This window comes from Myxocyprinus asiaticus, chromosome 4 (assembly GCF_019703515.2).
Source record: "Myxocyprinus asiaticus isolate MX2 ecotype Aquarium Trade chromosome 4, UBuf_Myxa_2, whole genome shotgun sequence".
NCBI classification, from domain to species: Eukaryota; Metazoa; Chordata; class Actinopteri; order Cypriniformes; family Catostomidae; genus Myxocyprinus; species Myxocyprinus asiaticus.
In genome coordinates, this window is record NC_059347.1 from 1,619,901 (window position 1) to 1,632,870 (window position 12,970).

The 12,970-nt window shown below is 41.4% G+C and overlaps 1 protein-coding gene and 1 non-coding gene across 3 annotated transcripts in view; one reads left to right on the plus strand and one right to left on the minus strand.

The window, feature by feature from the left end:
* The window catches only part of nup214 (nucleoporin 214), a 319,628-nt gene that overhangs the window by 88,512 nt on the left and 218,146 nt on the right, over window positions 1-12,970 (minus strand). The gene's annotated exons all lie outside the window — the stretch shown is intronic.
* Window positions 6-80, plus strand: trnaa-agc (transfer RNA alanine (anticodon AGC)). The gene has a single exon. It is a non-coding gene; the product is annotated as a tRNA-Ala (tRNA).

Below are 12,970 nucleotides of genomic sequence, written 5' to 3' on the forward strand. Positions count from 1 at the left end.
AATTCGTGTTCCTCAAGCTCATCTGGTAGAGCATGGTGCTAGCAACGCCAAGATCTTGGGTTCGATTCCCAGGGAACACACAAACTGATATACTACAGTATATACCCTTAATGCACTGTAAATCGCTTTTGATAAACGCATCTGCCAAATGCATAAATGTAAAATAAATGACTGTTCCCAGGACAGAAACGAGGTGAAACACATTTACGCCAAAACTTTTTGGTCTGCGTTTACACCTGTATTTAGCAACGACCACGTGTGCTTGTGTCACCCAAAACACATGTGCATGGAGTCAGTTCAGAGTGGACTGACATTGACCACATTGACTTGTGCCAAACGTTTCAAACTTTACTCAAGCCTTTAACAAAAGCATGAACTTGAAGACATGAACCTCAAACGTGTCCAATGAGCAAAAAGGTCACAATCGAGCAAAACCACATGCTCTAAAATGATTATAATCACTTCAAATAAACAAGTTCAGCTGAACTGTTCTCAGCTTAAACTGCCTCATTTCCACAAGAGAAAGACTTCATGCCAACGCAAAGAATTACCAAGGAGGTGAGGTCAGAAGGCAGGGCTGATTTCGAGGCTTTGTCTTCATTTCTTCTTGGATTTGGGCTCCAGTTGATGTCCAATGTCTTCTCCACGAAGCTTCTAATCGTCTGTTTGATCCACTGGAAGAGACTGTCACTGAGTTTTCTTACCAATGGCTCTCTCAATCTTGCTCATGACTTGATTATTTGGGATGGCTTTCCCACTTTCATAGTCAGCGGTGACCTGAGGTTTCTCATTAATTTCTGTTGACAAACAAGCCACAATTACACAACAGTTGGTTCTGGTCCTCTGATGGGATTGAAAAAGAGTGTAGAGGAGCAATATCGCCACAGATGTGCTTACAGTGGCGAGATCTTTCTGCGTCAGATTCTTCTCTTGTCGGCCCTGCTGGATCACTTTACCCACTTCCAGTGATACTCTGTGATGATGAAGCTCCTCCGTCTCGCTGTCTATTTCCACCGTGTTCTTCGTCACCAGATACTGCTTATTCTGACCTGCTGACCCTGACAGTGACATCACTCATGACATCAATCATACACAACATCAAAAGCCATGACATCTTCTCTCGGGGGATTCTGCAGAATTCTAGATTGCAGGATGATGATGATGATATTATGTAATTCAGATGTGTCTGTTTTAATTAATGTTCTTTCTTAATCTGGTTAAAGGAATATTCCGGGTTCAATTCAAGTTAATCTCAATCAACAGCATTTGTGTCATCATGTTGATTACCATAAAAATTAATTTCAACTCATTCCTCCTTTTCTTTAAAAAAACACAATGTGTGTTCCAGTGAGACACTTACAATGGATGTCAATGGGGTTAATCTGTAAACATTAAAATACTCACTGTTTCAGGAGTACGTTTATTGGATGGATTAAGTTACTTTATAGACACCCAGTAGCGGCGGTACAAACAAATTGATTAATTTCAGATTATTTTACTCTGGATAGGGGCACCTGGCAGGGTTGCCCTCTTTCCCCATTATTGTTCTGTCTTGCCCTGGAACCATTAGCAGCCGCGATAAGAAAGGAGGATGATTTTCCAGGGGTGATGGCGGGAGGTGTGGTGCATAAGCTTCTGCTTTATGCAGATGATATTTTATTATTTGTCTCTAGTCCTACTAGATCTATGCCTTGCTTCCACAGAATTATTAATAATTTTTCTACGTTTTCAAGATATAGAGTCAATTGGTCTAAATCCGAAGCTTTGGCTCTGACAGCGTACTGTCCAGTAACGGCTTTCCAGTCGGGTGCTTTCCAGTGGCCCAAACAGGGCATTAAGTATTTGGGTATTTTATTTCCAGCAAATTTGTATGATTTAGTTAGAGTTAATTTTGACCCCTTAATAAAACGGTTTTCGAGTGATGTGGGCAGGTGGGCTTCATTACATTTATCTATGATTGGGAAGGTTAATGTTATTAAAATGAATTGTATTCCAAAATTTAACTACTTACTGCAGTCTCTACCTGTAGATGTCCCCCTCTCTTATTTCAAGCAATTTGATAGCATAGCGAAGTCCTTCATTTGGAATGGTAAGCGTCCCAAATTACATTTCAATAAGTTACATAGGCCGATTGACAAAGGTGGGCTAGGCCTACCCAAGATTTTGTGTTATTATTATGCATTCGGTCTTAGACATTTGGCTCATTGGTCGCTTCCACCTGAGAGAGCCCCTCCCTGGTTGTATATTGAAAAGGAAGTTCTTGCCCCTATCTCGCCACTGCAAAGCCTTTCGATTAAAATAGCCGGAGGTTAAGTCGCACCCCGCTATTTTGCATTTGCACTCGATATGGACAAAAGTGTCCAGAGTGTTTAATTCTGATATTTATTTAAACGTAGCCTCGAGCATATGGCTGAACCCTAAACTATGTATTAATAAGTCCCCTTTCTGTTGGTCAGAGTGGATTGTGAGGGGGGTAAATACACTTGGTGACCTATGTGAGAGTGGAGTATTGTGACCTTTTGAAAATTTGGTTCAACATTTTGGCATTCCTTACAGCTGCGCCACCTACTCTGCACTGTTTTAGGGAGTGGCACGCACCCCCCAGTGCGGCAGATACTCTGGGAGTGGTGTTTGCTGCTTTTGGGAACGGTCATGAGGCATCAGTGTATTACTCCCTGCTAATTCAGAGTCTGGGGGACGGAACTTTGAATTCTCTCAAACAATTATGGGAGAAAGATCTAAACTTGACATTGGAGGAGGGGGTGTGGGCTAGGATCCTAAAAAATGTCAAGTCTGCATCTAGAGATGCAAGGGCTCGCCTTATGCAATTTAAGATTTTACATCGATTTTATTGGACCCCCTCCAGATTGTATAGGCTTGGTCTTAAAGACACACCCACCTGCTGGCGATGTCAATCAGAGGTTGGAGACATAACATGTTTTTTGTGGGTGTGTTGAGATCCAGGAGTTCTGGTTGAAAGTTCAGAGTCTTATATGTGATGTATTGGGCACTCGGCTTTCACTTTGCCCCAGACTCTGTATTTTGGGCGATGGGGTGGTCATCGACGTTGAGAATTGGCACATAAAGAGTTGGGTCCTAACGAGCGTCATGATCACAAGACAGGTTATTTTAAGGGGTAGGAGGTCGGTTGGAGCGCCCTCATTTCATGAGTGGTGCTCGGAGATGGGGAGGGTTGCGGCCTTTGAGGAAGGGATCTATAGAAGGCTGGGAAATCTGGGGTTATTTGATAGGAAATGGGGCAGATATTTGGTGTTTTTGGAAGGCTTTCGAGGAGGGGTAGTGGAGAGGGATCTCTAGGTTTAAATATGTGTGTGCAATTTGATTGTTTTTTGTTTTGTTTTTTAAATATGCTTTTATTTATTTATTATGTGTGCATGTTGTTTTTTTTTTTGTTTTTTTTATATATATTTATGACCAATGGGGCGAGTGTTTATGTTGGGTGGGGGTGTTCGGGGGGAAGGGTTTAATTGTATAATTTGATTCCGCATTTTCTGCGATGTTTATGTAATTTGTTGAATGGAATCAATAAAAAATTTTAATATCAAAAATACTCACTGTTTCAAAAGTATAGACACAAGACATAAACAATATGTGTGTTAACATGATTTTACTGTGATAAATCACTTACTAACCACATCTGTGGAAAGTTACAGACAATTTTACAACTTCATTGCCATGACGACGTAACATCCCAACAAAAATGATTTAAACAACTTTACAGCTCAAATAATACATGAGTTTTAACAGATGAATTAATGTAAGTGCTTTTATAAAATTATAAACTTCACATTTCTGACACATTTAAACCCTCAAGAAACTGACCCCATTGACTTCTATTGGAAGTGTCTCACTGGAACAGATTTGTGCTTTTTTAAAGAAAAGGAGGAACGAGTCTAAATTCATTTTTGTAGTAATCAATATTATGACACAAATGCTGTTGATTGAGATTAACTTGTATTGAACCCGGAATATTCCTTTAATAAATCACAGCAGGTCTGTGTGCTTTTATTGTTTTATAGTTTTACTGTTTACACACCGATGTCTATGATTAAAGGTTGAAGGTTTATTGAGTGTTTATAGCAACTAAAACTAAGAAATGAACTTAAATGTTTCCTGATCAGTCTGACATTGGAGCATAGAAAATATTAATAAGACAATTTAAAAAAATGTGCTTCATAAAATTATTTTTGTAATCATGTTTGTTTGTATTTCATTACATTTCTTGGTGGTCTCCACTTCCTCTCCGCATCTCTGAGCTGCAGTAATCACCTGAAAAAGCAATAATAACATTCATATCAGTCAAAACTCAAGCTTAAACAACATATTAACAACATATTAACAACACATTACTCTAAACAACATATTCATATATCTGTGTGTGAGTGAGTGTTTGTGTGTGTGTGTGTGTGTGTGTGTGAGTACAGGTCTTGCTATACTTGTGAGGACCAAGTATTGAGAATCAACCTGTTCTGTGAGGACATTTCTGGTTGTGAGGACCTTTTGGGTGGTCCTCACTAGGGAAATGGCATACTAAATGATGTTTTATTGAAAGGTATTGGGGCAATTAATTGATAGTTTATGTATTCCATTTTAAGAGTGTACTCCATTATTAGGCAGGCATAAATCAGTGAAGTGTATCGCATTTCAACTGGCAGGTCATTCTGTTGAGGTCCATCCTAAGTCCAAGGGTCAAGCAGTGGCACATTAATTATCCCATGTCTCATGTTTGAAGTGGCTTCAGTCATACTCTGAAGTCCATCGTAGTAGACTGAAGTGATATCTGGCTGGCACAGGCTGCAGTTAGTCGTCATCACTCAGCAACATGTAGCAGTGGAGTCAGATATCAAGCAGGAATGTACAGTTGTGCTCAAAATTTGCATACCCTGGCAGAAATTGTGAAATTTTGGCATTGATTTTGAAAATATGACTGATCATGCAAAAAAACTGTCTTTTATTTAAGGGTAGTGATTATATGAAGCCATTTATTATCACATAGTTGTTTGGCTCCTTTTTAAATCATAATGATAACAGAAATCACCCAAATGGCCCTGATCAAAAGTTTACATACCGTTGAATGTTTGGCCTTGTTGCAGACACACAAGGTGACACACACAGGTTTAAATGGCAATTAAAGGTTAATTTCCCACACCTGTGGGTTTTTAAATTGCAATTAGTGTCTGTGTATAAATAGTCAATGAGTTTGTTAGCTCTCACATGGTTGCAATGAGCAGGCTAGATACTGAGCCATGGGGAGCAGAAAAGAACTGTCAAGAGACCTGCGTAACAAGGTAATGGAACTTTATAAAGATGGAAAAGGATATAAAAAGATATCCAAAGCCTTGAAAATGCCAGTCAGTACTGTTCAGTCACTTATTTAAAAGTGGAAAATTCGGGGATCTCTTGATACCAAGCCAAGGTCAGGTAGACCAAGAAAGATTTCAGCCACAACTGTCAGAAGAATTGTTCGGGATACAAAGAAAAACCCACAGGTAACCTCAGGAGAAATACAGGCTGCTCTGGAAAAAGACAGTGTGGTTGTTTCAAGGAGCACAATACGACGATACTTGAACAAAAATGAGCTGCATGGTCGAGTTGCCAGAAAGAAGCCTTTACTGTACCAATGCCACAAAAAAAAAAAAAAAACACCTTGACACGCCTCACAGCTTCTGGCACACTGTGATTTGGAGTGACGAGACCAAAATAGAGCTTTATGGTCACAACCATAAGTGCTATGTTTGGAGAGGGGTCAACAAGGCCTATAGTGAAAAAAATACCATCCCCACTGTGAAGCATGGTGGTGGCTTACTGATGTTTTGGGGGTGTGTGAGCTCTAAAGGCACAGGGAATCTTGTGAAAATTGATAGCAAGATGAATGCAGCATGTTATCAGAAAATACTGGCAGACAACTTGCATTCTTCTGCATGAAAGCTGCACATGGGACGCTCTTGGACTTTCCAGCATGACAATGACCCTAAGCACAAGGCCAAGTTGACCCTCTAGTGGTTACAGCAGAAAAAGGTGAAGGTTCTGGAGTGGCCACCACAGTCTCCTGACCTTAATATCATCGAGCCACTCTGGGGAGATCTCAAACGTGCGGTTCATGCAAGACGACCAAAGACTATGCATGACCTGGAGGCATTTTGCCAAGACGAATGGGCAGCTATACCACCTGCAAGAATCTGGGGCCTCATAGACAACTATTACAAAAGACTGCATGCTGTCATTGATGCTAAAGGGGGCAATACACAGTATTAAGAACTAAGGGTATGCAGACTTTTGAACAGGGGTCATTTAATTTTTTTTTCTTTGTTTTGTTTTATGATTGTGCCATTCTGTTATAACCTACAGTTGAATATGAATCCCATAAGAAATAAAAGAAATGTGTTTTGCCTGCTCACTCATGTTTTCTTTAAAAATGGTACATATATTACCAATTCTCCAAGGGTATGCAAACTTTTGAGCACAACTGTAGCTGAATCCCAAGGTTGAGACAGGGAAACATGAGAAGTGTTTCCGGTTCTGGCAGACCTAACTAAAACAGCACAACTATGAGCTGATGGATAAATTAGGTATATGCCTGGCTGAATAGATGAGTCTTTAGTCTAGACTTAAACTGAGTGAGTGTGTCTGAGTCCCGAACAATGTCAGGGAGACTATTTCATAGTTTAGGAGCAAAATAGGAAAAGGATGTGCCTCCTTTGTTGATTTTGATATTCTAGGTACTATTAACAGGCCAGAATTTTGTGATCATAATGAACATGATGGAATATAGCGTAATAGAAGGTCACTTAAGTACCTAGTTTTTCGGCATAAGCAACAGAGAGCATGTATCGTAACTTAGCAATATTTCTGAGGTGGAAGAATGCTGCTCTACAAATATTGGAAATTTGATTTTCAAAGGACAGATTGGTATCAAATATAACTGTTAAGTTCTTTGCTGTAGAAAACAACATAACAGTACATTCGTCGAGAGTCAAATTATAGTTTAGATGCTTATTTTTAGAGGTTTTTGGTTCAATAATTAGTACCTCTGTCGGAATTGAGTAGGAGCAAATTTCTGGCCATCCAATCATTAATTTCATTGATGCACTCTGCTAAGTGAAATTTCGTCTAGTTTCGAAGAATCGTCGTCAGCATAACAGTGGAAAATTATTCCATGATTCCTGATAATATCTCCCAGGGGAAGCATATAAAGATTAAAGCACTCCATACTTTTGTTTGATCGGGCAATTCCTTGTTTACACAGACAAAGTGGTAGCGGTCTGATGAATAAGTTCTAAATTGATTCTAAATTATTTCTGCTGATTTTGTTGATTTGAAATTGTTGAATTTCTGCTGATCTTACAATAGGAAAAGGGGAGCATTATATTGAAAAATATTTAAACATGTCACACAAGGAAAATATCAACCAGACAGCTTAATAATACTGATCCTCTAAAATCCCAAGCTTGATTTTTACTTTAAAGTTTACTTCAGTTTTAGTTGAATATTATATCGGTCAAACAGCAATCTGTTAAACTGCATAGTTAGGGACCTGTAGTTAATTTTTAAAAATAATGTTTTTGTAATGTACCAAGTTTAAAGGTTCCCCTTATAATAAAATGCATTAGCAGAGAAATAATTAATTTTATATGTAAGTGGGGGGCCTGGGTAGCTCAGTGGTAAAATACGCTGGCTACCACCCCTGGAGTTCACTAGTTCGCTAGTTCGAATCCCAGGGCATGCTGAGTGACTCCAGCCAGGTCTCATAAGCAACCAAATTGGCCCGGTTGCTAGGGAGGGTAGAGTCACATGGGGTAACCTCCTCGTGGTCGCTATAATGTTGTTTGTTCTCGGTTGGGCGCATGGTGAATTGAGCATGGTTGCTGCAGTGGATGGCGTGAAGCCTCCACACGTGCTATGTCTCCGTGGCAATGCGCTCAACAAGCCACGTGATAAGATGCGCAGGTTGACTGTCTCAGACGCGGAGGCAACTGGGATTCGTTCTCCGCCATCCAGACTGAGGCGAATCACTATGCAACCACGAGGACTTAGAGCGCACTGGAAATTGGGCATTCCAAATTGGGAGAAAAAGGGGATAAATCCCAAAAAAAAAAAAAAATTTATATGCAAGTAATACCTAAATGAATATAACTGAAATATGTCCAAATGAATCAGAATTGAATCAAATTGTATCGGAATCTAATCAAATTGGGAAATCTGTATTGATACCCAGCCCTTCCAAACAGTAAGTTTTTACTTACCTTTTATTTAGAGAATTTAACTTTTCTCACTTACATCAAATTGTGACACATTCCAGTGTGTACAGAGATCTCTAAAACAAACATTATTTCCTTTATCACAGACAGAACAACTGCAGGGTACAATAAAATCGGATGGTGCTTGGCGCTCCGAGTGCATCATCACGGGCATATAAACTGGAGCACAGCACCATTTCATCCTTTTTTTTTCATCTGAAGGGAGGAAAGTGCATCTCTCAGTCCCTTAACAGAGAGAAATCATTAGTGTGACACAGAATCACATTCACTTTCAGGGAACCAAGGTTCAGTCGTACATAAGACATTTCCTTTCAAGTTCACCCAAGGGGTCATGGCTGGTCGCTATGGCAGCGATGGACACTTTAAGCATGGATGAAGTGCAAAAAGCAGAGTATCGTCTGCACAAGGCAACGCACTGGATCCTCATCACCGGAGGAACACCAGTCTGCAAAAAGTCACCACTTAAAGGCATACAGCCACCTCGTTGAGCGAGCCCTGGCCTGTAGAATGGTGTTGAGCACCAGTTGCGACAACCCTAGTGTGTCAGATGAGCCTTGTTCAGGGGTCAAACATTAAGTTTCCACTTCAGTTAGGGATGCCAGGTCATGCCTTGAGCTTGCGAGAGCAGACCCCTCCCCAAGAGAATTTCCCACGGGGGAGCATCCAACAGCTCTACCACCTCTGGGAAACAAAGGCTCTTGGGCCACTGTGGTGCAACCAGCAATACTGTTTCCCTGTCTTGATGAACCTTGCACTGCACTTGGTGTAGCAAGCGGGAATGCATATTTGTATTTATGCTGGTGTGGTGGGATGACCCACCCCTCCCTTTCATCATCGTGGCCCTGCCTCTTAGGGCCGTCCTTCAGCCAGGCTCACGACGGAAGTGGAGGGTATTGGCTGAGTTAGATGCATCGCCAGACCCATACCCTCGGCCACCCTGCACGAATTAGATGCGACGCTGGTTGAATTGTAGCATGCGTCGTGGCCAACGGGCATGGTTCCTGGGCTGCCTCTCCTCTCACACACCCTGGCCCCAGGGAGGATAGGCCGCCACAGAAGTCGCCGCCCCTCGGGCCCCGGACCTAAAGAGGGGAGCGTGTCGGACCACGCTGATTGATGGATCATCCTGTGAACACTCCACTTCCTTCACAAAGCCCCCATCACCAGATTCCCCTTTATTCTGAACACTTCCCTTCCATAGTCACGTAATTATCCCCATTTTTTTCAATTTTATGTTTATAATTTTGTTCAATAAATGCTTCTCTGAGGCTTGATGCCACACTTACTGTGTCTGTCTCTTACTCACCCTGCCAAACTGGACATTTGTGGGCCTGGGCGCCGATGCCCAGAGATGTCTGGTTGTCCAAAGCGACAGCTCTGCATCTGGCCAATTGGCCCAGTGCAACACTTGTCTAATAGAACAAGGCGTTCTCCAAACTACGACCATGGCTACACAGCAGCACATCACGAGGAGATGCAGGCGACTGTGTCGCAACATATGACAAGGCATTCTCAAGTAGCTCAATTAACTATGAGGCCCAAATGCTCCAATAGCATGAGCAACAAATCCTTGTGCTTGCATGCTTGTTCCTCTGATTGTGCTAACAGTACCAATGATCGAGGTAAATCAGTACACAGAAGCCATTCTCAGTGGAGCAGGCGCCGCAATGCCACAATTGGTAAATGAATGAATGAATAAATGTTGCTTTTATATATCGCTTTTCTGACACTACACTCAAAGCGCTTTACACAGTGAACAGGGGACTCTCCTCAACCACCACCAGTATGCAGTATCCACCTGGATGATGCGACAGCAGCCATAGTGCGCCAGTATGTTCACCACACACCAGCTGTTGGTGGAGAGGAGAGAGTGGACTGATACTGCCAATTAATGGATGGGGATTATTGCCATGATGGATAAGGGCCAATGGTGGAAATTTGGCCAGGACACTGGGGTTACACCCCTACTCTTTAAGAGAGTACCCTGGGGTTTTTAATGACCACTGAGAGTCAGGATCTTGGTTTAATGTCAAATTTGAAAGACGGTGCCTTTTTACAGTATAGTGGCCCCATCATTATATTGGGGCATTAGGACCCATACAGACCGCAGGGTGAGCATCCCCTGCTGGCTTCACTAACACCTCTTTTAGTAAATGTGTGGAGTGGCCTGTGGTGAGGGGCTGTTTTATACATGAAATTATGCATCTTCCAGATCCACTGATACAAATCAGTTGGAATGATGGACATAAGAAACAAATCTGTCTCTGAGTAACCATCTTGAATGGAGACTTGTGAATTTCCAGTTAAAGTACCTCCTCTGAGGGGAACAGAATGCAGGGGACACTGTGTGCATTTCAAGTCACTGTGTTGCGTCATGGCAGTCTTCTGGCATGTTGCTATCAACTGGAAGAGAGGCAATGAAGTGACCAGTGTCACAGTGCAAACTCATTCCCAGCTTGTGACGGGGGGAAATCAAGAGGGCTGCTAGGTGACATGGAGGCACCTTAAATCTCTGTGTGGTGACTTGGCAGTCTTCTGGCATGCCATCAACAATAGCAAAAACATGGCAAAACGGCCAGTGTTATAGATGAGATGTTATGATCTCAGTCCCTGCTCACAACGGCGGAGAAACTGAGAAGCGAATTCCAGACAAATTTAGTCAGATGTCCCTCCACAGACACTGGGCCTCCCATAGACCTGCATTTTACTGGGCAGAGACATTTGTGGCTAGAGCGGCAATTCGTGGCGCAGCACATTTAACAAACAATGCAAAGGTGGCAGCGCCAGGACCTGATCTCTCTCTGAATAGTGAGAATGACAAATAACAATAAGCTGCTCTTGCAACTCGTGAAAGAACGGCACCTGCAGCAAATTTTAGAGGCGCTGGTGTCGTTTTTTTAAGGTTCAAGTGAGAAACTTCAAGCAACTTCCTGTCAGCAGGGGGAAATTACAGTAAGTGCCTCACCAGAGGATGTACATATCTTACTAGTGAAATCCCAGCAACATAATTTCCTTGACATCATCACCAACCCCGAACGCGAACAATTGCAGCGCGCCAGAGCGAGCCGCAAATTGCTGCGCTTGCACTGAACAAGGGAAGCCGTTTGAGATGGAGAAGAGGAGAGACACAAGGCTCAAGCCAGCGACAAATCATCCTCAAACTCTATGTGCTTTATATCCCATCCTCGCTAGACATAAGGAGGAGAGTTTTTCTCAGAAAGCAAGCTGAGAGCGAAGGGTTTTGAGTGTCATGCGCTTGCAATACACACAATCTCTGCTTGTGCCAGTCAGGGATAATTTCCAGCGATAAAGCACCCCCCTCTTCATGATCTTCACTGAACATGATCATTTCATGCGCACCAATCATAGGCCGCAGACTGGTGATGCCGCTGTGCTCGGATTTATATGCCCACGATGACATGCACATAAGGGGCAGAGCGCCAAGCATCCTCTGATATGAGATAGGCATGATTCTGAAAGTGTTCAGTGATCTTCACTCCTGCGAGGAGCTCCCATAGTAAAGTGACTAACCTGAAAGGGAACTGAAAGCATTCATTCCAAAAAATTACACTTGACGTGTTTATTGGAATGCACAATTTGTATACCAACTGAATCTCAAAGGAGACCACACCAAAAGTGATATCAATGATTTAATACTTACTAATATTACTGTACAGTTTTCACCTTTATACGACACTAATTTATTTTAGCAGTCAGGGGTAATATTTGTTTAAAGCATGGTGAAATAAATCTTAAATGAACTAAATTGATTTATACCTAAAATATATCTATAAATATAATCTATCTATAAATACTTTGATGAAATAATGTTAATTGTGCAATTTAAAGATTACATTTTCATTTAGATTCTTTTGCCCCAGACCTCACTGCCATGATAAAATCATGTGTGTATTTTCTTGTGTGTGTGTACAAAAAGGTAGAATAGAATATGGAACTAGACATGTGCAGTACATTAATGAAGGCATTGGGGATTTTACATGTATTCAATTAAGGTCAATACACTATTTTTTATGTCAATAAATGTTATATTCATTATTTGGAAACTTCATTGACTGCCCCAGAAAAGCCAAACCATGCTCTCACACTACATTTAAAGAAACATTTGATAAAAAGGGACACCTGAAATATGTTTAAAATGAAAAAATCTCAAATGTTTTTATTGCATACTTTCTTGCATGAACAGTATACATCAAATACATTATCAGATAAAAGTGTGAAACGTTATTTTCTTTGACAGATATTTCCGTAACAATAACCTTGTGAAAATCTCTGACCATTGCATTCATTTTATATGTAGAAAACACACATAAAGTAACTTTACAGTGGTCACTATCTTAAGAGAGAAGGAAAAGCACAGGTAAATAATTAGTGATAAACACATGCTGTTGTCATGTATTGCGTCAGATTTATGATTGACAGGTTTGTCTCACGCTACCACGCACAAGATATCTCAGATGCAGCATCACTATTGCGTCGATTGCGAACAGGAGACCAGCCGTATTCTGATTGGGCGTCATCAGTCACATGTGTGCGGCTCCAGTGGGCAGAGTTTCTGAGCCCCTGCTGTTTACCCCTGAAACTGCGTGGCTTCAGATTCATCTGCAGAAAATAACAGAAAAAGCTGCATAAATACGTTCATTTCACTGTAGTTAGGAAATTAAAAATGGTGG